The sequence below is a fragment of the Poecilia latipinna genome, unplaced genomic scaffold (assembly GCF_001443285.1).
Source record: "Poecilia latipinna isolate Pla-1442-1.1 unplaced genomic scaffold, P_latipinna-1.0 Scaffold73, whole genome shotgun sequence".
NCBI classification, from domain to species: Eukaryota; Metazoa; Chordata; class Actinopteri; order Cyprinodontiformes; family Poeciliidae; genus Poecilia; species Poecilia latipinna.
In genome coordinates this window covers 558,967-566,886 of record NW_015112689.1, presented here as the reverse complement: position 1 = coordinate 566,886, position 7,920 = coordinate 558,967, and the positions used below count along the sequence as shown (strand labels likewise).

General features: G+C 45.0%; 1 long non-coding RNA gene across 2 annotated transcripts; it reads right to left on the bottom strand.

Moving 5' to 3' along the window:
- Window positions 1–1,284: 1,284 nt before the first annotated feature.
- Window positions 1,285–4,016, bottom strand: LOC106935739 (uncharacterized). Of its 2 annotated transcripts, XR_001421958.1 has the most exons (3): window positions 3,649–4,016; window positions 2,989–3,139; window positions 1,285–2,792 (listed from the first exon to the last, which is right to left on the bottom strand). It is a non-coding gene; the product is annotated as an uncharacterized LOC106935739 (long non-coding RNA). The 2 variants fall into 2 exon arrangements; XR_001421956.1 differs by having other exon boundaries at window positions 2,989–4,016.
- Between the last annotated feature and the right edge of the window lie 3,904 nt (window positions 4,017–7,920).

The window sequence follows — 7,920 nt, the reverse complement described above, 5'->3', positions numbered from 1 at the left end:
TTGTCCAGGACGTAATTGTTGATCGAGGCGCCGGATTCGAACAAAAACAACAACAACAAACGCGCAATATGGACGGAGGAAGCGTGGACTGGGGAGGAGGAAGAAGGCTTGTTGGCTAGCAGATGTTTCAGCTTTTGGGTTTTTGGCTAGAAAAGAGCAATTAAGAACTCCCCTTAATGAGGCTGGCAGCCACCCTATAAACTGTCTGGTTCAGTGAAAGAGTTGCTCATTAAGCGAAACGTTCCCCCACCCCGCGCCTCTCTTTGGCGCTGCCCTCGCTTGTACAGGAAGTAATGGATCAGACTTTTGAAAAATTGTATGCCATCTTCAGACAAAGTTATTTTGTCTGAACGAGCTGGCTTCGCGCTCACACCAACTCGTCTACGCGCGCGCGTGCGTGTGTGCGTCCCGATTTCCGTCCACGTACGCCGACATGTTTGTTGCGCGCCTGGCTCGAGCCGAGTGTGGGGAAGTGATGCACATTTTCCATGAGGCAGCTAACTATGCACCTCCAGCACTGAAGGCCACAACAGTCAACAGAACATTACAGATGAGAATGCCGAGATTAAAATACCAAACAACCCAAATGGGGGCCAGATCCTGTTTTCCCACCCTCCGTTTCTGTTCGCCATAAACTTATAATTTAGCTAATAAAGCGCAAGCACCAGAAAAAGAACCCCGGAGAGCTGGCTCGCAGCTGCTTGTAACAGAGCCCTACACAGGCGCTGATTTGTTTGTCACCCTCGCGTTTCCAAAACAGGGCTCCGCTGACCGATGGAAATCATATTCACTCGTGAACCGTACAGCCAGAAATGTGAGTTGTTTCATGCCGCACTTTATTGAATATTTAATAGGCGCAGTCCTCTGGAGTTTGCGATCACATAATTGAATCCTTTGGCTTCGGTTACACAATAAATATCAAGTTTTGTGGCCGTGCGATTTTGGCTTGAATTCGCTGCGTGTTTCCAGAAACCGAGAAGGATGCTGAATCGAATGGGTCCAGTTCTTCAAAAGAGTTCCTTATTTATGGTGCTTTCTTGCACATTTTTACATTTTCGTCTTAGAACCACAAACTTAAATGCATCTCGGATTTTACGTGACACATTAGCACAAAGTAGTACATAAAGGAAGGAAGACAGACATATATATATATTTTTAAAAAAGTTCAAATAAAATTTCAAAAAGTCAAGTATTTGTACTAGGTCCCCTTTATGCAGATGCACCTAAATACATACGACTCTCCACTCCGGACTTAAAACTTTTACATCTTTTACCAGTTTTTTTATCCTGCCCCAAAAAGTCTCACAATGGCGAAGTCAGGGTGATCTGCAGCGTGTTCCTCCACACATGTGGACCAAAAAGTTCAGTTTTGGTCTCATCTGAATTTAACACGTCCTTCCATATATTTGTAGTATCCCCAACAAGGGTTGTGGTGAACTATGAAGATGAACTTAACATTGGGGTCTTCTTCTTCTCACTGTTCCATGAAGATGAGAAAGTGGAGTGTGGGACATGCGGTTGTCCTGTCAGCATGTATTTCCACCTGAGCCGTGGATCTCTGCAGCTCCTCCAGAGTTAGCGTGTGAATCTTAGTAACTTCTTTGAATAAACCTCTTTCTGCAACGGTTCTCAATTTAGGTGGGTAGGAATGTTTTTGTCACGATCCTGGGGATTGTTGTTTTTTTTTTTTTTTATCCTTTGTTTGCGTGGTTTATTTATGTTCAGAAAGTTTTGCCGTATACAGCTTAACGTTTTTACTTATAAGGGTTTGCCGTATACATCCATCTCTTTATGTTTAGGTTCTTGTGTTCTGTTGTTGGATTGTATTAAAAGGGAACCAAAGTAAAATGCATGCAACACAATTCAGATATTTATTTTTGAAACACTTCACAGCTGCTGCTCTACTTTGAGCTGGTCCGTTGCATAAAATGCCACTAAAACAGATTAAAGTTAATGTGACAAAACGCTAAAACATTCCAAAGGGTGCAAGTAAAGCATTTTCAGTTTTTTTTTTTTTTTTTTTTTTTCAGGCTTTATGTGGTCAGGTGACCACACAAAACTAAACCAAACCAAACCACAGGATTAACTGATTACCTGAAAAAATAAACACCAAATCAACCCTTCCCCCTAGAACAACAAGGGATACCGCTCTCGCTGAGCATATCTGGTGGGGCCTTGTCCCCGGACCCCCGTCTGGCACCAGGAGGACTTGGCACAAGGCGCCCCATTGAGTCCTGACCAAAACTAGGTCATTTGCAAAGCTCCCGCTGGACACGCGCGGCGGAAAGAAAATAAACGCGGAGATGAAGAGAGCTTGACGGGAGGCGGCCGAGCTTCCTGCGAGGGCCACAGAGGGATGCTGGGAGCGAGGTTAAGATAATGCGGAGCTGTGATAATGCACTGGCGTTTTCGTGAGCTCGAGGTTGCCTTCCATGTCACCTCCGAGTCTTCCTTTCATTGTTTCAGGCTTTACCGTGTGATGTGTTCGTCCAAGTTTCCTCCAGCTGAGTTCAATGATATTTAACCCCCCTCCCTCACCCCCACCGCCATGTTTAAAATCATGAAGGAATCCCAAATCGCTTTCATAAATCACCCTCTTACCGAGGCAGACATTGCAAAACAGGCCCTGGTTGACGTTTGACGGCTAATCATAACTTAGAGAAATTATCAAGTAAAGCCTTACAGCCCACGACTTGACCTATTGTTCATGTCTCTCTCTGAAGCCTGCAAACAGCCGCGCAGCAGCACACATGTTGTTGTCATCACCGCCAGGACAGGCCTTCTCGAAATATCTGGTAGAAATCCCAGGCACGCAGGAAGCGAGAAAGAAAAAAAAACAAAAAAACAATGCAGATATGAGAGGCGGGAAATCAGGTGACTGGAGTTTTAATTGTTTTTTCCCCCTTATAGTGTTACAGCAGAAACACACTCGCTGGAGCCAAACACAACCGCACCGAAAAAAATAAAATAAAAAATGCACACGCTTACATCTGAAAGGAACCATGTCCACCCGGTCCCTCCAGCCTCCTTCTCCCTCCCTTGGTGAAAATCCTGAAGTTCTCCGTCAACAGTCCGTGGAGTTATGGAATCGATCCCTACCCCCACATCCTCCCTTCTCCGTGCAGCTTCAAGCGTATGCCTGCCAGATGTCCAAAAGCAGAGAAAGGGGAATATGAAAGCTGAAGCCGAAGACTGCCAGAGGTGTCTTTTATGGAAGGAGTTAATGTCCTAATCATATAACATAACAGATGCCATCAGTTTGCCGAGAACCAGTGCCTCCCCTTTCCGCATCAGTCTCTTCAGGATTGCTTTTTGGAAAAAAAACAAACAAACAAAACGATGATTTTCCTTCTTCTTCCATTCAAATAAACTATCCTATTTTTAAATCACGTTGACATTCGTGAAAAAGACATAACTTCTAAGCTTAAAAAAAAAATACCCATTGTTCAGTGAAAATGCCTAAACTCCTTTGTTGAGGTATTGTGCGTTTCTGTAAACCGCATACATGTGAGGGGGAAACTCGAGCCCGTGATTTGACTTGAGTTATACCATGTAGCACACATTGTATACAGACCCCGCTAGATGGATATCTACCCCTAAGCCCTTGGAGTATTTCAGTGAATAGATGAGGAGGAGGGTAGACAGTACCTGACATTTACTCAGTACTGCAGGAAAGACAGGCCATTGTCTTTGCTGAAATGAGAGACTCGGCCACAGAAGGGCGACTGGGGGAGAAAGAGGGCGGTGTAAGACAACCTGATATCAATCTAATGAAATAATAGCAAGCGCTCTGAAGTGGATATCTGGGATATCTCTTTTTTTTCTTTTTTTTTTTTTACCCCATTGTCAAACACGTTCTTTTCCTGGGGAAGGACGAACTCAGCCACACAAACTTGCTTTCACTGTCTCTAAAGGAGATGCCTGGCGAACCACAGAAGTCAGAAGTCCACATAATGCTCGTCGCAGGCAAGAGAGGGGTTTTAAATCCTGGGATGTTTAAATTCTCAAGACATAACCCCTCCCTCTTGGTATTTGGTGAACTCTCCTTTAGTAAGGTGCAGAGAAACCTCTTGCTTTTGGACATTTGACCTCACTTTTTATCAGAAATCATACAAATTGGTTGTTTATTTGTGTCTATTGACCAATCTTTTAAACTAGACTGCAAATTTTCAATTCAATGATTCAAGGAGTTTTTTATTGTCACACCACTTTGCTTGTTTGTGGTACTAAATTCAGACTTGGGTCCCAGGTTAAGAAATTTACTGCACACAAAATCTCTATATAAATAAAGTAATTTATGTGATATATAGATATGTGTGTGTTGAAGTGAGGGGTCATTCCTAATGTGATTTCTATGATCTTGCATCCAAGTTTCAACAAAGTAGATGATGTTTTCATGAAGTTCAAGTCAGTGACGGTAGCTGCTTTTAGGCGCGGCGGTGGCAGCTTCATGCTGAGGGCCTGCGGTTCTGGTGCACGGCACAAAGTGGATGGAATAATAAACGTTTAGTCTTCAACCTCACGTCAAAACGCCACATGAAAACATTGTGACACAGCTGGGTGATCCAACAACTCTGAGATCCCAAACACACCTCAAAACGGTTCATTAGAGTGGAAACAATCGGGCTAGCACTAAGCGTTCGGCATGACCTCGACCTCGACCTTTTGAAAAGGCTGCGTCTGTACCCAGAAACCGACTCGTTTAAATGAACTCCGCCGATTCCGCTCAGAAATGTGGTCAAATATGTAGAGAGCGAAGTATGCCAGAACCTTGTAATTGGCTGCTGTGGTTTCTCAGTAAATCAACAATAGTGCTGAGTTTTTGAAACCCGTTGAAGTTGCTTGCTGCCTAAAGAACGGCTCTCGACGCAGCGCTTAGGGGCTGTCATGTGACATTTGTGCAGAGTAAGAGTGTTGGCGAACTTCTGACGGGCACCGTCAACAAAAACCTCCGCGGAGGCCACTACAAAGACGTGTGACTAAGATGACACTTGTGAACCTTCTGGGCTGGAAAATGTTTCTGCCATGTGGCTTCTGTTCTGGTTGTCTCTTGACTAATGGAGAGAACACAAAGTCACCCATGAAGTGACAAACGGCACATATGGCAGGCAGAGGCAAACAAACAAGGTAAAGTCCAAGACAGTGGAGAGCTTTTCTGCGTCTGTTGTGTCGGGCTTCCACAGAAACAGCAAAAACGGCTCAGCATCCAGACAAAAAGAGGAAGGGAAAGAAGAACTGGTGAAAGGAAGTGAGACTGAGGCCAAAGAAACATCTGCTCCAGATCCTTTTTAGTGCACGCCGTCCACTTCTCAGAGTGAAGAGTGATTTGTTTGTCCGTGAGTCAGGAGCACAAGCCGAACGCACAGAGAGAGAGAGACAGAGAGAGAGAGAGACAGAGAGAGAGAGAGACGTTAAGGGATGTGTGCGCGCACAGAGGGAGAAGTTAATAAGTCAATAGGACACGGCTCCATATCTTGTTGGGCCTTGTTTGAGCGTCGAGTCCTGGAGAATAATAAACAGGACAGACACAAATCAGTGTTATCTTTTCACTCAGCGGGGTGAAGGGAGCGGGTAACAGAGCCAAAAAGAACAAAAAAAAGAACAGAGGAACAAAAAGAGAAAGAAAGGGAGGGTTTGGGAGTCGGGGGGGTAAAGGAGAATGAAAAGCCCCCTTCTGACTCGCATTGACCCACATACATTCGCCCAGCTTTTCTGAGGCTCGCTCTGTCTTGGCAACCAGCAGCCTCTGTGAAAGAATCCCAGCGTTCAGCCAAAGGCAAAGCCCATGTGAGAGAGGAGGGGAGGGGAGGATGGCAGAGGGAGAAAACGACAGAAAAGGAGAAGTGGATGGGTGGACACTAGACTCCTCCTTTTTTTTTTTTTCCTTCTCCCTCCTCCTCCTCGCCAGCCCTGTTGCTCCTGACGACGGGCTCTCAATGGATTCCTACATATTCAGGAGGCTGAGCCCGCATCGGCTTAAGTAAAAAACCATGTGGGGATCCTCCGTTATAAATAATCTTCGTCAAAAGCGCTAAACTACCACCAGCTAGGACACATAATGGAGTTAAAAGCCGTACCACTGTGCTATTAAACAGACACGAAATCCAGTCGGTCGTTCGTCAAATGGCAGTTTTATTGTTTTCTCGGGAACGACTGCTCACATCCGGTGTTTTTAATTGCGACACAGAGAAACGGAGCGACTGATAGATGGCAGAAGAGCTGCAATCGAGACGGGAGTTTTAGGAGTCTCCACAGCTGAAGCCTGTTTTTGCTGCGATCCGATGCAAAGTTAAAACAGAGACAGACGTATTCAACGCCGTTCATGTTCCATCGACTCTGCTGGAGGAAGGCATTCCCACAGCATGATGCCACCAACACCGTGTTTCATCACATCAGCGGTGTTAAAAGATTTATGTGGTGTTGCTCTTCACCCACACAGTGTTTGGCACAGCAATGGTCTATAAAAAAAAAACTCACTCTGGTCTCAAAAAGACATTCTTTAATCACAGAACAGCTTAAGTCATTTATAAAGTCATTGTCTTCTGGGGGAGATTAGTATTTATTTACATTCAGCATAGTGTTGGTCTCAATAAAGACATCTGTGTTTGCATTTTAACTGGTTTTCTCCTTTAGCTTTATCTGCTCACTCACCTTGCTTGGATTAGAAGAGCCACACGAGACAAAGGCGAATTATTTTGGCGCACCGTCTTTTTTCGGTGCAGAGCAGCAGCTGCGATCAGTGAGCAAACTGAAAAGAGACTTGTCCAAGCTTTTAATGGTGGGGGTCTGATTGGGGTGTCCAGACTTGTAGCCTAATGATGGATGAATGCAGAGCCTTCTAAGCATTAGTGACATAATCAGAGAGCTGTAGGTCAGCGAGTGACAGTTGGGTGCCTGTAGCCGGAATGGGAGAAAGAGGCCTTTCAGCCCCAACGTTCACAGACACCGGTCCAAGTTCATTAGCAGTCAGACAGGCTACAAGGCCCGCTGCAGGCTTCTCCCGGCGACACATGGCGCACACATACAGATGTATCAGCGAGCGCCGAAACGCCGAGCGACCCCTAACAGGCAGCGTTTTCTTCCTTAAAAGTGAATCTGTTTCTGTCCGCGACGACCCATCGCCGGGATTTCAAGAAAACCCCCGCTGGCCTTTTAAGCAGCTCTGGCAGCAGGTTTTATCTGTAAACAATAAAACGTTTGGGCTTAAACATTTTTTTTTTCTTTCTCTCTCTCTCTCTCTGGTTTTGGCGTTTTATCACCAGCAATCATCTATAGACTCTCCCTTCTTTTCCTGCCATTAAGCGATGATGAGGCCAAACCCGCAGCTCAGCCAAAAAGAACCTGATAGTCGTGGAACCGACGCAGATTCCCCCTCCACGCCGTCCCACCGCCCCTCTCCGAGCCCCCACACCTTGGAATGCATTTCTGCTGCGCTGCACTTTTCACCATCCAGCAGGGAATGGACGCAACAGGAAAAAAAAAAAAGAAAGAACAAAAAAAGAAAAAGAAAATCCCCACCTGCACCCACCCACTCAGGCACAACCCCCTCCCCCCACACCACCACTTACTTTTCGAGCAATTGCCCCAAAGACCCCGTGAGGCCTGCACAAACACACTGACAGGCGTGGAAAGCAGCTAAATATGTCCTGTTGAACTTCAAAACAGGAGTTAGATGTAGAGCTGGTTTAAAAAAAGGATCTTTTATCAACTTTAAAGTGTAATTAATTAATTACTTTTCATACTATGCTTGCACATTTGTTAGTTTTGCTCCAATTTAGATTGGAAAACATTTATTTAGTTGGGAAAAAAAATTTAAATATATCACAGACAGCTTTATTGTGCTATCTAGGTGCAATCTGTGTGACAAAGTTGTTAATTGCCTTTCAAATAAATTTAACTACACCACTTAATACTTTTTCC